This window comes from Chiloscyllium punctatum, chromosome 36 (assembly GCF_047496795.1).
Source record: "Chiloscyllium punctatum isolate Juve2018m chromosome 36, sChiPun1.3, whole genome shotgun sequence".
Lineage (NCBI taxonomy): Eukaryota > Metazoa > Chordata > Chondrichthyes > Orectolobiformes > Hemiscylliidae > Chiloscyllium > Chiloscyllium punctatum.
This window is the reverse complement of record NC_092774.1, coordinates 14,895,783-14,911,830: the sequence shown is the minus strand read 5'-3', so window position 1 is coordinate 14,911,830 and position 16,048 is coordinate 14,895,783. Positions and strand designations below refer to the sequence as shown.

Below are 16,048 nucleotides of genomic sequence, written 5' to 3'. Positions count from 1 at the left end.
TCCCATTGACAAAAACACATTCACGCTGCCTGATTACCTTGAACTTGTACAAGTGCCCTGTCATCACATCTTTAATCATAGCTTTGAACATTTTCCCTATGACATATGTTAAGGTAAATGGTCTACAGTGTCCTGTTCTCGGTCTCCCTTTTTGAAGAAAGGAGTTTTCCAATCTACAGAAACCTTCCCTGAAACTAATGACGTTTGGAAAATTAAAACCAATGCATTAACTATATCACCAGCTAATTTTTCTTTTAAGGGTCTAGAATGAAATCCTTTGGACCCCTGGGACTTGTGAGCTTGTAGTTCCAACAGTTTACTCAGTACTACTTCCCTGGTAATTGTAATTGTCTTCAGTTCCTCCTTCCCTTTCAATTCCTGATTTCCAGCTAGTTCCAGGCTGTTACTTGTATCCTCTCTAGTGAAGACAGATTCAAGCTCTTTTTAATTCATCTGCCATCTCTTTGTCCTCCGTTATTGAATCCCCAGACTCATTTTTTACAGAACCAACACTTAGCTTTTCTTAAAAAAGTTAACAAAGTGATGAAACTTTCCTTCCTGTTTTTATATTTTTGGCTAACTTTCTAACTCTAATTGCTGTGCTCCTGCCTCCATTATTTCTGATGTTTGCCCCAGCTCTCAACTCTCGCATCAACCTGTCTGCATATTCTATAGAACTGACCTTGGTTAAGTGTTGCAAAACACACAAGGGCAAATTTTTCATCTCCAGAAAGTCTTAATACTGAACACGATAACATTCACTTTGAAATATTGTTCATTCAAACTTCACAAGCACACCCTTCAGATTCAAAATCCCACAATGACACCCAGTTTCGTTATGATCTTTAATTGTGAAGAGAAATTTGAATATCCAGTGATTAACTGGAAGAACTGTTCACGAGGATTTCACATTTTTAAACAGAAAAAAATCAACTGGATTAATTTAGCAGAATACCACGTATGGCCTGAAATTGTAAATTGAGTTTTGTTTTGAGTGACGGAGCAGGTCCACACCAGATGAGGATCTAATACCTAGATTTAGGCTGTTGTCAGGAGCTTTTATTCATCACAAAATGGCATCTCAATATAAAGTAATAGAACAACATGGCTTTAGGCTGCAAATTAACATTGTGTTTAAAATGGCTCAAAGCTGCATTTCTGCATTCCTGAGCGAACTGAATTACAGATTAAGCAAACGATGCCTTCTTCATTGTATGGATCTAATTAAGCTAGATAAGACATTACTGACCATCCTAGCTAACCTTGAAGCACAGGTATGAGGAGATAATACGCGTGAAACAACATTATTTCCCAGGAAGTATCATTGGATTAACCTGTTTCCATTGTGTAATTTTATTACATTTTATTGGATTATTCTGGAATTAAGGCTGTACTGTCTCTTAAGAAACATACGAAAATTGATTTTTTATTCTAAGTTAATCACACAGTTTCTCCAAGGAACACAGAATCTTTTAATATCTGTGTTGCTGGACAAATCTTTGCCCGGCCATTACAAATTAAAGTGTGAAACCTTGCTGAAGCAGACCATAATCCTAGTGTTCATTTGACCGATCGCGGAACTGAGAGACCCCTCCCGGGGTTGAGATCTTCAACTCTCACTGTGCTTTTGGTGTGACCCATGATTACAGAGACTTGTGGGAACGGAGAGGATTTTTAACCCCCATGGGGCAGACGAACAGTAATGCTGTTTTGTCCAATCAATCTGGCAGCTATCAAGATGTTCAGCTCATGCTGAGGCAATGGATACAGTCTCCAAAGGAATGAGCAGATGGATGCTGCTGCCAAGCAGGCAGCCTGACACCCCAAACCTCTGGTCCCATTGGGTCCCCAGCAAAACCCCGACAGAGACAATATGGGGATAGAAATGCCAGGCCTGGGTATGGGACTGAAGTCACAGGGTGCGCCCCCTGCTGAGCAGCACGAACTATGGCTTCAAACAGGGTACTCCCTCGATACTCAAACCGAAATGTGGGTGACCCCTGATGGACTACTTTGTGTTCCTTCTTTGCTGCTGCCTTTTTCAATTGATTATGTGCAGTATTGTACACACGTGGGCAAGGAGGGAATGGTTAATACTGTATTACAAACCTGGTGTCACCCAGATTTCCAGAAAGCAGATAGGAAAAGAGCTGAAGCATGTTTAATTTGTAAACAAACAAGATGCATGGTTTAAGAGGGATGCCCAAAGGTTGTTAACCACCTCCTTGCCTGGTTGGGCCTTTTTACTTGTCTCCAACTTGCTTTTAGAGTCATAGAGATGTACAGCATAGAAACAGACCCTTTGGTCCAACCCGTCCGTGCCGACCAGATATCCCAATCGAATCTAGTCCTACCTGCCAGCACCCGGCCCATATCCTTCCAAACCCTTCCTATTCATATACCCATCCAAATGCCTCTGAAATGTTGCAATTGTACCAGCCTCCACCACATCCTCTGGCAGCTCATTCCATACACGTACCACCCTCTGCATGAAAAGGTTGCCCCTTAGGTCTCTTTTATATCTTTCCCCTCTCACCCTAAACCTATGCCCTCTAGTTCTGGACTCCCTGACCCCAGGGAAAAGACTTGGTCTATTTATCCTATCCATGCCCCTCATAATTTTGTAAACCTCTAAGGTCACCCCTCAGCCTCCAACGCTCCAGGGAAAACAGCCCCAGCCTGTTCAGCCTCTCCCTGTAGCTCAGAACCTCCAACCCTGGCAACATCCTTGTAAATCTTTTCTGAACCCTTTCAAGTTTCACAACATCTTTCCGATAGGAAGGAGGCCAGAATTGCATGCAATATTCCAAAAGTAGCCTACCAATGTCCTGTACAGCCGCAACATGACCTTTCAACTCCCTGTACTCAATACTCTGACCAATAAAGGAGACAATACCAAACGCTGCCTTCACAATCCTATCTACCTGCGACTCCACTTTCAAGGAGCAAGGAACCTGCACTCTAAGGTCTCTTTGTTCAGCAACACTCCCGAGGACCTTACCATTAAGTGTATAAGTCCTGCTAAGATTTGCTTTCCCAAAATGCAGCACCTCGCATTTATCGGAATTAAACTCCATCTGCCACTTCTCAACCCATTGGCCAATCTGGTCCAGGTCCTGTTGTAATCTGAGGTAACCCTCTTCACTGTCCACTACACCTCCAATTTTGGTGTCATCTGCAAATTTACTAACCGTACCTCTTATGCTCGCATCCAAATCATTCACGTAAATGACAAAAAGTAGAGGACCCAGCACCGATCCTTGTGGCACTCCACTGGTCACAGGCCTCCAGTCTGAAAAACAACCCTCCACCACCACCCTCTGTCTTCTACCTTTGAGCCGGTTCTGTATCCAAATGGCTAGTTCTCCCTGTATTCCGTGAGATCTAACCTTGCTAATCAGTCTCCCATGGGGAACCTTGTTGAATGCCTTACTGAAGTCCATATAGATCACATCTACAGTTCTGCCCTCATCTATCCTCTTTGTTACTTCTTCAGAAAAATTCAATCAAGTTTGAGAGACACACAGTGTAATGTTGACTATCCCTAATCAGTCCTTGCCTTTCCAAATACATGTACATCCTGTCCCTCAGGACTCCCTCCAACAACTTGCCCATCAATGACATCAGGCTTACTGGACTACCACCCTTCTTAAACAGTGGAACCATGTTAGCCAAGCTCCAGTCTTCCGGCACCTCACCTGTGACTATTGATGATAATATCTCAGCAAGAGGCCCAGCAATCACTTCTCTAGCTTCCCATGGAGCTCTAGGCTACACCGGATCAGGTCCTGGGGATTTATCCACCTTTATGTTTCAAGACATCCAACACTTCCTCTTCTGTATTTTAGGGTGTAGGTTAGGGTGGATTGGCAGTGCTAACTTACCCATAGTGCCCTGGGATGTGCAAGTTAGGATAGATTAGCCATGGGAAATACAGAGAAAAGGGTTAGGAATGGGTGGGATGCTCTTCAGAAGGCCAATGTGGAATAGATGGGCCGAATAGCCTCCTTCCACATTGTTGGGATTCTATGACCCTCCCCACAAAGGAGCATTTTATCAGCATCTATCCTGTCAAGCCCCTTTCAGAATTCTACTGGTTTCACTAAGATCACTTCTGGTTCAGAGAGGTAGACAGCACAGAAACAGACCCTTCGGTCCAACTCGTCCATGCCGACCAGGATTCCCAAACTAAACTAGTCCCACTTACTTACATTTGGCCCATATCCCTCTAAACCTTTCTATTCATGGACCCATCCGAATGTCGTTTCAATGTTGTAACTGTCCCCGTATCTACCACTTCCTCAGCAAGTTAATTCCATATGCAAACCACCCTGTACCAAAACATTGTCCCTCAGGCTCCTTTTAAATCTCTCTCCCCTCACTTTAAAAAAATATACCTCCTAGTTTTGAGCACCTCTACACTAAGGAAGAGCCCTTTGCTATTCACCTTACCTCCACTCTTCATGATTTTATAAATCTCAATGACATCACCACTCAACCTCCTGCACTTCAGTGAAAAGTGTCCCAGTCTCTCCTTATAACTCAAGCCCTCCAGTCCTGGCAATGTCCTGGTAAATCTTTATTAAACCCTCTCTAATAGTATTCTTCCTATTACAGGGCCACCAGAACTGTACTCAGTCCTCTCCAAGTGGCCTCACCAACATCCTGTATAACCTCAACATGATGTCCCATCCCCGATACTCAATGGGGTGAACAGTGAAGGCAAGTGTGCTAAACACCTTCTTGACCACCCTGTCTCCCAGTGATGCAGCTATGCACCTGAATCCTCCCATGTCTCTGTTCTCCAACAAGACTCAAGGCCCTACCACTACCTGTATAGGTCCACCCTTCCTTGTTTCAGCAAAATGCAACCCCTTGCTTTTATTCATACCTCTCTCATACATATACACACACACACATACACCCCCCAACACTCTCACAGGCTTATACTCTTTACCAAGCATGCACACAAACAAATAACTCTAAGAAGTGAATTTGAATTGGCTGAATTATCTGCAGATACATTCTACTTTGCTCAAAATGTGCAGAAACTGCAGGCAGTCAATCTGTGTAATATTTTATAAATTCCTACTTTGGAAATAGAACCAGTCTGATCCAAGATTGGGGTATGACAGGCTCGAACCTCACACCTTTAATGCATTGTCTGAGCTGTCAGCCTTTTTAAAAATAAAACCTTAAGTCATCTCAAGAACGTAGCTTAAAAGATGTTCTGGGATTTACATATTAATGAACCAAAACCTGCAATCCATTCTCAAAGATAGAAGACTTAACAGCAATCTAGGTTTGTTCAATATATCCTTTCAGTTGCATGACACTGTGAGCTTTTGCTATCAATTCTGTGTCTTTTGATCCGGCTCCACAGCTACGCGGTGAAGGAGCAGCGCTCCAAAAGCTAGTGCTTCCAAATAAACCTGTTGGACTATAACCTGGTGTTGTGGGATTTTTAACTTCATCCACGCCAGTCCCCCACCGGCTCCTCCACCTCGTTTCCATTGAACACAGCCCACACCTCCCGATGCTGCCAGGAAACTTTACAATGACGATGAAATGATGCACTCTACAATCCTGAAAAACTTACAATTTCTAATGATACAGGCTCCGCATTCACTGCTCCATCTGACAGACAACATTGGAAGCTTAGTGCAGGAGGCTGAAAGAACTGATCAGCTTTAAAACAAAAACCTCTTGGAGCTCAAAGCTTTCAATGAGAGTCTGAGCCAGGGGGTAAATTCAGGTAACCTTTATTGCGACCCAACTTTGTTACATCTTCAGACCCCCTCCTGCAAAAAGGCAGAGAAAAAGGAGCTGCTTTTTAAACAGCTCAAGGTCAAAGTACATACACTCCAACACCCCCCCCACGTTCTTTACTATTGGTTAGCACCCAGTCGTCCCTTTGTAATTGGATCCTTGGTACAGCTGTAACCAGGAGGATGTGTTGCCTCCTCACTCAGCAATTTCAATCCATACTCTGTCTCCAAGTAAGTTTCTCCCCTCTCATTTGCCGAGCGAGGAGGGGTGGGGCAGTGTAGATTCAACCACACTGCTGTAGACCTGGAGTCATGTGTAGGCCAGACCGGGTAAAGGATGCAACTTGGCCATCACAGTTTCAATTCCCCTCCAGGTGAACTCGCTGGTGCCTCCGCAGGCCGGAGGAGCAGGTGGAAGCCTTCTTGCACTGACAGCAGGTGAACGGCCTCTCCCCTGTGTGGACCCGCCGGTGGGTCAGCAGGGTGGAGACCTGGGTAAAGCACTTCCCGCACTCAGGGCAGCTGAAGGGCCTCTCCCCGGTGTGGCTGCGCCGATGAGTCTCCAGGGTAGATGGGAAACAGAAGTTTTTCCCGCAGTCATCACACTTCCATCGTTTCTCCAAAAGGTGGGATTCCTCGGGTTTCTCCATGGCCAACGCTTCAGTTACACACAAACACGCATACAGCCCCACCCTGCCGTCAATTCCTCTTTCCAGGCTGTATAGCGGTTACATGCTCCACACTCAGTGCGCTGCAACAGTAGGGTCTCTCATCCAGTCCCACTGACGCTGAAAACGTACCTAAACAGGAACCAAAAAGCTTTGCTCCTTCTCACAGGCTCATAGTTGAAAATTGTTGCGGTCCGAATGCACTGAGTGACTGTCAGACATTGACTCAAAGTGAGGACTGCAGACGCTGGAGAGTCAGTGTCGAAATGTGTGGCATTGGAAAAATCACAGCAGGTCAGGCAGCATCCGAGGAACGGGAGAGTCAATGTGTCGGGAATAAGGCCTTCATTTGTTGATTTTGAATCTTCTGACTTCAGATTTTCAAATACTCTGCAAAAAGAGATTACAAAAGTCATCACTATCAGTGTAGGGTAGAAATTCAAAACAGGCAATTCTACTTTCTGCACAATATTCTTTTGTTGTTCCACAAAATTGAAAGCACCATCCCACTCTCCCTTTCCCTCTGTTCTCACTCTGATCTAACTAATTCTCCTGAAGTTGCTGATTCAGGATCTTACAGGGGCAGAAAAAGCAAAAACATCAAGACTGACATCTCTCTGAATTTTGGATACCTCCACCTGAAAGTTAATATCTTTCACAACAGTGGGATCCTGCTGAGAGTGAGCAGGTCTGATTTTGGGAAGCAAAAAAAAAAAGTGTGTCAATTCAGGGTGAACCTGCAATGCAGCTTCTTGAGGAAGGACCAGACACAAAATGGTTAATGACCCCGAGAAGGTGGGAGCAAAATGAGACATCAAGGCATTAACACCGACACACTTCAGTCAAACTCTTCTGCCTCCAGTCAGGGCAAAACATGCTCTGAAAGTCCAGCCTTCACAACCACACTTCTGCTTTCACTGAAGACGATTAGGGTCACACAGCGCAGAAACAGACCCTTTGGTCCAACCTGCCCAAGATGCCCAGATATCCTAAATTAATCTGGTCACATTTGCCATCACTTGGCCCCTATATGGGCCGGGTGCTGACAGCTGGGACTAAATTGGGTTGTCTCTCTTGTCAGCAAGGACAAGTTGGACCGAAGGGTCTGTATCTGTGCTGCACATCTCTATGACACCAGTCGCATTTACCATCACTTGGCCCTGACCCATCTGAACCCTTTGTATTCATACACCTCTCCAGATGCCTTTTAACTGTTGGAATTCTACCAGCCCCACAACTTCCTCTGGCAGCTCATTCCATAAAAGCACCACCCTCTTCATGATAAAGTTGCCCCCGAGGTCTCTTTTACATCTCCCCAGTGCCCTCACCCTGAACCTATGACCCTCTCGTTTGGGACTCTCCCATCCCAATGGAAAGACCTCGTCTATTTTCCCTATCCATACCCCTCATGATTTTATAAAAGTCTCAGACTCTGGCGCGATGGGGAAAACAGCTCCACCCCATCCTTCTGTCCCTCCTCACCCGGGTAATTAAGACACATACCTGTGTTTGCAGAGTCTGCTGCCTCCCTGGATTCACTCCAGTTGCCACAAGTGAACAGACTCCCCCCACACACTCCCAGGATGAAGAATTGCTGAGAGGGAGGGAGTTTCATGCAAACTGACAGGGCCACTACCGCGTTGTGACGCCTTCAATGGGTCAGGGGTGGGGTAGGGAATGGGAAAAGGGGCGAGAGGAAGGGGTGGGGCGCGGCCGGCCGGCTGGCTAGCCTGCACTGCCCTGCACAGTTTGCAGGAATTCCTTCCCTTCACAGAATCCCCACAGTGTGGTAGCAGGCCACTCGGCCCGACGAGTCCACACTGACCCTCCAAAGGGTAACCCACCCACATCCATTCCCCTACACCTGTTGCTCTACTCCCTGACTATCACACCTAACCTGCACATCCCTGGGCACTATGGGTAATTTAGCATAGCAATTTCTCCCCCTAAACTGGACAAATTTAAAAATCACAACACCACATTATAGTCCAACAGGTTTATTTAGAAGCACTAGTTTTTGGAGCACTGTTCCTTCATCAAGTGATTCTGGAGAATAAAATAATAAGACACAGAATTGAAAGAAAAACATGACAGTGTCCTGTCACTGAAATGATCCATTGAACAAACCTGGATTGTTAAGTCTTTCATCTTTACAAATGGGTTGTAGGTGTCATTAATATGCAAATCCCAGAAATCCCTGGAAAGCACCTTATCAAGCGAACTTAAAGTTTTATAACAAAAAGTGACACTTGAGCTCAGCTCTGAAAATGTGCATTCACTCCCGTGAACACGTGTGTGTGTGTGTGTGCATGAGAGATCTTGTATGTGCGCATCTTGTATATCTCTGTCTATTTGAGAACAGGTGCCTTACTTCTGTTGGTGTAAATATTGTTGTAAATCATAGCTGGGTTCTCAGAGTTAGATGTAAGGGAGAGAGAATTCCTCAAGTAGGATAGTATAAGAATCCTGGGAGAGCCCCATTTGTGGTTTACTTTCTCATGAACAAACATTAAACACGAGCACCTCGTCATTTCGAATTTGGTTTCCTTTTTCTTGTGAGATCCCCTGCTGTGATTACACTGTGCCTGGGTGGCTGACAGACTGGGAGATGGTGGGTTGGGGCTTGATTGACTGAATGCTTTATTGTTCCAGAAGGTGAAAAAGGGGACAAAGCTTCAACAGACATCCAGCAGAGCTGAGCACAGACCGACATCATACTCCTTGGGGACAGGGAGATCAGCAGAGGACAGAGAAACCAGGCCCTAAAACCCGAGCTGACATCAGACTACCATGTGATCAGAGCTTTGATGAGCAGTGCCAACCCTCTACCTTTACCAAGCTTCCCATTAGACAACACCCTCAATATACAGAATCTAATCCTTGCCATCCTAAAGCCATGTCTCTGTAAGGAGTCTCAGACCATAATTATTCACTTCAATGTGTGCAGTTAATTCATTCAATTTTGTTACAATGCAGCACACATTCAGACTCACCGTTTCAGTTTTTGTGATCTTTAGAATCCAGTTTTGATTGCTGGTACATTTACTCTCCTTGTCCCTTTCTCTAATATTCATTTCCCACATCACCTCACTGCTCACCGGCCTTGATTTGGATTGGCCATGCTAAATTGCCTATAACGATGACGGATGTGCAGGTTAGGTGGGTTAGCCGTGGGAAATGCAGGGTTACAGTTACACAGTGATAGAAGCAGGAGAAGGCCATTTGGCCCATCCATCCTGCTCCGCCATTCATTAAGATCATGGCTGATCTATTCATCATCTGAGATCCTCCTCCCTGCATTGTCCCAACTACCTTTAATTCCCCTACCATGCAAAAACTCATCCAAATGTGTCTTGAATATACATAATGAAGCTGCCTCCACTGCTTCCTGGGGCAGAGAATTCCATAGATTCACTACACTCCAGGAAAAGCAGTTCCCCCTCATCCCTGTCCTAAATTTACTCTTCCTAATCTTCAGCCTGGTTTCATTCAGCAGCAGAAATGACTCAATAGGTAGGGCTTCATCCTCACAGTGCAATGAATTCCCACTTTGCACCAAAACCTTGGATTTACTCACTCACTCAGTTGCTGTCTCACAAATGCAAGATTTCATTGTAACTTCTTCTGCTCCCATTAAGGGCAAACATCTTTGAAAGCTCCTCTTAAACTCCAACCTTCACAATCACCCTTCTGCTCTCCCCGAAGATGATTAGAGTCATACAGCACAGAATCAGACCCTTTGTCCATCCACACATCATTCCTGATGAAGTGCTCGGGACCTAAATGTCGACTCTCAAGGTCCTCAGATGTTGCCTGACCTACTGCCTTTTTCTAGCACCACACTTTGCCTCTGATCTCCAGCATCTGCAGTTCTCACTTTCTCCACATCCCAAAGTATCACCATTTAAATAATACACTGTCTTTCTGCTTTTTTTTCCCATAGCAAAGACTATAACTTCACATTGAGATACTGCATTTGCCACGTGTTTGCAAATTGTGGTCTTCTCGACTTCGGGGAGACTGAGCGTAAACTTGGGGAACGGATTGGTGAGCATCACAGCCGGGTCCGAGAGGCTGACCAGACCTCCCAGTCACCATCGATTTTAATTCCCCTTCCCACTCCCTTTCTGACAAGAACATCTTAGCCTTCCTCTATTGCCACAACGAACAAAACTGCAAATTAGGGAACAAACCCCATCTTCCACCCTGGCAGCCTACAGCCTGCAGGACCCAACATCGAGTTCTCCAATTTCAAATAACCTCCCTTTCCATCCCCCGACTCCCTTCTCAGCCCCGTGCCCCTCACTATCACTCCTTCCTGCCACCAACCTGATTTCTTCCACCCAATGATTAATCAGGCCGGACCCTCTCCCTATCTTCACCTATCCCCACTTTAGCCCCAGTCCTGAAGAAGGGTTACACCCGAATTATCGACTTCTACACCTCTTGATGCTGCCTGATTTGCTGTGTCCTTCCAGCCTCCTGTCTGTCTATTTTGCCAATTGAGACACAGACCTCGATCACTTTTCCATAGTCCGTCCCCTCCCTGGGTTCAATCCCTTTCCTTTCAGTCAACAATTGAACTCCGGAAAGAAATAGAAATGGCAAAGGGGGCGAGAAAAGAGAGTGCCGTACTCACAGATCTGAGACAGAGGAAGGAATTTGCGGTCTGAGTGAAGCTCAATGTTGATTCAGAAAGAGAGGAGCAGGAGGAGCAGCTTCAGAAACTCATGGTCCAACTTCCGCATTCAGACAATGGGGTGGCTCTGATTGGCAGGAGGACCAGTTTTGTTCTGGTCCTCCACGGTTCCCTATTGGGCCATCAAAGCAAGGTCGCGCGCCTTTTTTTTGCGGAAAGCAATGAGCATGCCCAGTGTTTTGCTGACACCGGTGGGCATGTGCACTGCGTTGATGACACCGGAAAACATGCGCAGTATGCTCATTGGGGGATGCTGGTGTTTCTTGGAGAAAGTGAGGACTGCAGATGCTGGAGACCAGAGTTGAAAATTCTGGCATAAAATTCCTGAAGAAGGGCTTATGCCCGAAACGTCGATTCTCCTGCTCCTCGGATGCTGCCTGGCCTGCTGTGTTTTTCCAGCACCACACTTTTCAATGCTGGTGTTTCTGTCATATGTTAAGAGTCCAAATGCCAACAGGAAAAAAAGGGTAGAACCACAATTTGTTTTTCCCTGTGATTCGACATTGTATTACTTTTGCATTCTGTATGGCTGCTCAACTTTTGTATGTCTTTTCCCCAGCTTTTCCCCGATTCCAGAACTGGAGGGCATGGGTATAGGGTGAGGGGGGAAAGGTTTCTGAGGGGCAACCTTTTTGCACAGACGCTGGTGTGTGTCAGCCAGAGGGAGTGATGGAGGCTAGTACAATGATAATATTTAAAATGCATCTGGATGGGGAGATGAATAGGACAGATTCAGAGGGATAAGGGGCAAAATACTGGCAAATGGGTCACTAGATTAATTTCGGATATCCGGTCGGCATAGACCGAAGGGTATGTTTCTGTGCTCTGTGATGCTATTTCTAGATAGTTGGAACCAACTTCACAAGACTAGGACTAGGCCATTCACCCCTTACATTCAAGATCAGAGTGGTGTTGGAAATGACAGCAGGTCAGGCAGCATCCAAGGAGCAGGAACATTGACGTTTCAGACAAAAGTCTCGAATGCTGCCTGACCAGCTGTGCTTTTCCAGCACCACTCTAATCTCCTGCATCTGCAGTGCTCACTTTTGCCCATTCACCCCTTCCAGCCTGTCCTGAGCGGTGGCCTGACTGCGTTTATTTCAGTGAAAGAATCAGATAGATTTCAGCAGCTCTTTTAAAAAACTTGAACGCGCTTTCTGGCTTTAATGATGTTTCTGAAGATATCATTTTAGGTATTCTCAATTTTGAAGATCAGCCATTTCTCACCCCTCCCGACTCCCAGGTAGAGTCAACACCATCCATTATCTCTCTCTCTCTCTCTCTCTGTCCTTTGAAGGGTTTGATACAGAGGTCAAAGATGGTTCGAGGCTCGAGAAAGGACGGTGTGGTGGGGGCTGGGGAGAAAAGAGACAGACTGGATGGGGGACAGAGAGAGAGAAAATGGACGAGGGGGCAGAGTGTGGGGGTAGAGAGAGACTAGGGGGTACAGAGAGAGAGAGAGAATGAGTGGGGTTGATGGAGAGATTGAGCGGGGGAGAGAGAGTGGGCGTGGTGGAGAAGTGGGAGATGGCACAGGGCAGGGTGATACTAGGCACACAGACACACAAGATGGTCACTGAGCCATCAGTTGGCCAACTTGACACACGAGATGGCCGCTGGATCACAATATGGAGAGAAACAGCAGAGCAGATACAGACACTGCCTGGGGCCACCAGAATGTTAGCACAATGGACTCACAACCCAGGTGATTAGTTTAAGGCGGGTGGGGGAGAGAATATTCATGAGTAATGAACACTGCCCGCCGAAGTGTCTGGGTCCAGCCAACACCTCTTATAGAAGTGCCAACAGCATGATACAGACTCAATACCAAATGCTAATAGCCAGGGCTGCAGGATACCTCCTTCTCAGGGAGAGCAATTAGCGCCCATTACAACAACAATGGATTTCCATGGAGACATTGAAATGGACAATGTCTGCACTGAAACTGACAACGACTGTGTGGAAATTAACAAAGGTTGTGCTGGAACTGACAATGATTGTATCAACTATCAACGATTCTGCAAGTATTACCATAAACAAATCATGTTACAAAAACAATAATCTCATCCCTGACCGATTGGATCATAAGATGTATAAAAGTTTCTTGACGTGTGCTCCAGGTCGAGAGAAGTCTCGGAGCTGACACTGTGCTGTTGGTGTCTTTCTCTCCCCGGAGCCCCGGTATTTCCTTGTGCAATAAACTCTGTCATTGAACCCCAATTCTGACTCCGAGCCTGGTGTATTTCAGGGGAGAGAGAATGGGGCGGGTGGCAGATGGTGGGGGGAGGGGAGAGAGAGAGAGAATGGATGGTGGGGGCTGGAAGAATGGACATGGGACAGAGGGTGGGATGAGAGAGAATAGATGGGTGTAGAAGGTGGGGAGACGGACTGGACAGGGCCTGAGGAATGAAACGACAGGGGTACAGAGGGTGGCGTGAGAGAGAGTGGACAGGGTGTTTGGAGTATAGAGGGAGAACGGGCAAGAACCTGGGGATGGAGAGAGAATGGACAAGGGGCGCTGTGGTTGGCGGTGGAATGGACAGTGGGAGCTGTGGGTGGTGGGAGGAAAGAACGGGGGTGCTGTGAGTGGTGAGGGAGAATGGATAGGGGGCGCTGGAGTGCCGGGGTAGAAATGGACAGGGAGCGCTGGAGTGGCGGGGGCTAATGGACAGGGGGCGCTGTGTGTGGCCAAGATCAAAAAGGTTGATGACAGTCAACACTTATCAGATGGTTTCCCGAACAGAAAACCTTGCACTGGACACTCCCAGAAGAGGGGTGTTTCATCTGTATTCCTTCAATTAGTTTTGAAATATTGTTGTGTATCTGAATTGTTCAGGGATACCTGGGACAGAGAGAGATGGCTTTGGTTGTTGGAGGTCAGTCATCTCAGTTCCAGGACGTCTCTGCAGGAATTCATAGGGTCGTGACTTCTTAGGCTCAACCATCTTCATCAGTGACCTTCCTCCATCATAAGGTCAGAGGTGGAGATATTCACCAATAATTGCACAATGTTCGGCACGATTCACAACTCCTCACAAACTGAAGCAGTTCAGTTTGAAATGCAACAAGATCTTAACAATATCCAATGGGCTCAGGAGTGGCAAGTGACATATATGCCATGCCAATGACAAACAATGACTCATCCCCAAAAGAGATAATCTGACCACTGCCCCGTGATATTCAACAGTGTTACTGTCACTAAACACCCCACTATCAACGTTCTTGGGGTTTATCATTGACCAGAAACTCAACTAGACTAATCACAAACACAATGGCAACAAGAGCAGGCAACAGGTCAGGCATACTGTGACTCCCCAAACCCTGTCCATCTTCTACAAATCACAAGTCAGCAGTGTAATGGAATACTCTCCCAACAGCTTGGATGGGTGCAGCTTCAACAGCATCCAAAAAGCTTGATACCATCCAGGACAAAGTCGCCTGCTTGATTGGCACCATCTCCACATACATCCACTCCCTCTACCCCACTGTTCAGAAGCAGGAATGTGTACGATCTACAAGATACAACACAGAAATTCACCAAAGATACTTAGAAAATACCTTCCAAACCAACAACCACTTCCTCTAGAACGACCAGGGCCACAGATACTTGGGAACACAACCTCTTGCAAGTACCCCTCCAATCCACTCACCATCTTGATTTGGAAACACATTGCTGTTCCTTCAGTGTTGCTGGGTCTAAATCCTGGAATTCTCTCCCTCAGGACATTGTGGGTCACCGTACAGCGTGTGGATTACAGCAGTTGAAGAAGGCAGGTCACCACCACCTTCTCAAGGGGAACTAAATGCTGACCAGCCAGTGATGCCCATGTAACACGAATAACTTTTAATAAATGATTGAAACGGAGGGTTGGAACCTGCAAACTAAAAAAAAATCGATGTTCAGGTGGAACAGACGTCGGGCTTTGATTCGGTCCTTATTTGAGGACAGATAAAGAGCGATATACTGACACTGAACTGGAAATAGAGAGTTAAACACCTGTAGTGATTCACTCAGTCTATCAATTGACAATCGATTAAAGATTAGCTCTTGGCGTGTTCGTCATTAACACATGAAAATGGACGGTTAAGAAGGCATATGGGACTCTTCATTTCATCTCTTTAATGGCTGATGTAGTACCCACAATCCCATGCGATCCAGACACCGCTCTATCGGCCGTGAGCAGTGTTCATGGTGCGCATGTGTGAGATCGACATAGGGCCCCACCCCTCGTCGTTCTGATGGACGGGGAGACCAATCTTTGGGAAACCCTCTCGGACCGGAAGGGGCCTGGTCCTCCTGCCAATCAGAACCTCCGCCACTGTCTGAATGCGGAAGGTCGACCATGAGCTTCTGAAGTTGCTGTTGCTCCTCTCTCTCTGAATGAAGATTGAGCTTCAGTCCAGACTGTAACTTCCTTCCTCTGTTTAACATCTGGGAGGACCGTACTCTCTTTTCTCGCCCTCTTTCCCATTTCTTTTCTCATCCTTGGGTTCAGCTGTTGGTTTGTAGGAGCTGAGGGGAAAAAGAAAGTCAATCGAGGTGAAGGGACAGACTCTGGAAAAGGTTGGTCTAGATCTGTGCCTGTTAATGTTTGACAGGCTTTGTTTCCTGAGCTTGATACATTTACTTGTCTGGCAAAAAAGGATGGTGTCTTGATCCATGTTGGGGATGGAAATGGATTATGCTGTGGGTGACTTGCTCGTAGTAGTCCAATAAGTATTAGATAAGTAATCATGACACACAAACCTTGGGTTATTGACTGTTTATTCGGAGCTCACGGGGAGAGCCAAGTCGACCTCATGGTCACAAGTCACTATGACGAGAAACAGAGAGTTGTATGATTATATAGGTTACAATCATTTAACAATTAGCAATCTGTTAATTGCAGGATATTGAGCAAACTGAGGCACTT

General features: G+C 46.1%; 2 protein-coding genes and 1 long non-coding RNA gene across 3 annotated transcripts in view; 1 reads left to right on the top strand and 2 right to left on the bottom strand.

Annotated features, from left to right (window-relative positions):
• The window catches only part of LOC140460789 (uncharacterized), a 56,800-nt gene that overhangs the window by 12,168 nt on the left and 28,584 nt on the right, over nucleotides 1-16,048 (bottom strand). The window lies entirely within an intron of this gene.
• The window catches only part of LOC140460786 (uncharacterized), a 67,059-nt gene that overhangs the window by 30,862 nt on the left and 20,149 nt on the right, over nucleotides 1-16,048 (top strand). The window lies entirely within an intron of this gene.
• On the bottom strand, nucleotides 5,720-11,248 carry LOC140460809 (uncharacterized). Its single transcript, XR_011954348.1, has 3 exons — nucleotides 11,076-11,248; nucleotides 9,430-9,567; nucleotides 5,720-6,826 (listed from the first exon to the last, which is right to left on the bottom strand). It is a non-coding gene; the product is annotated as an uncharacterized lncRNA (long non-coding RNA).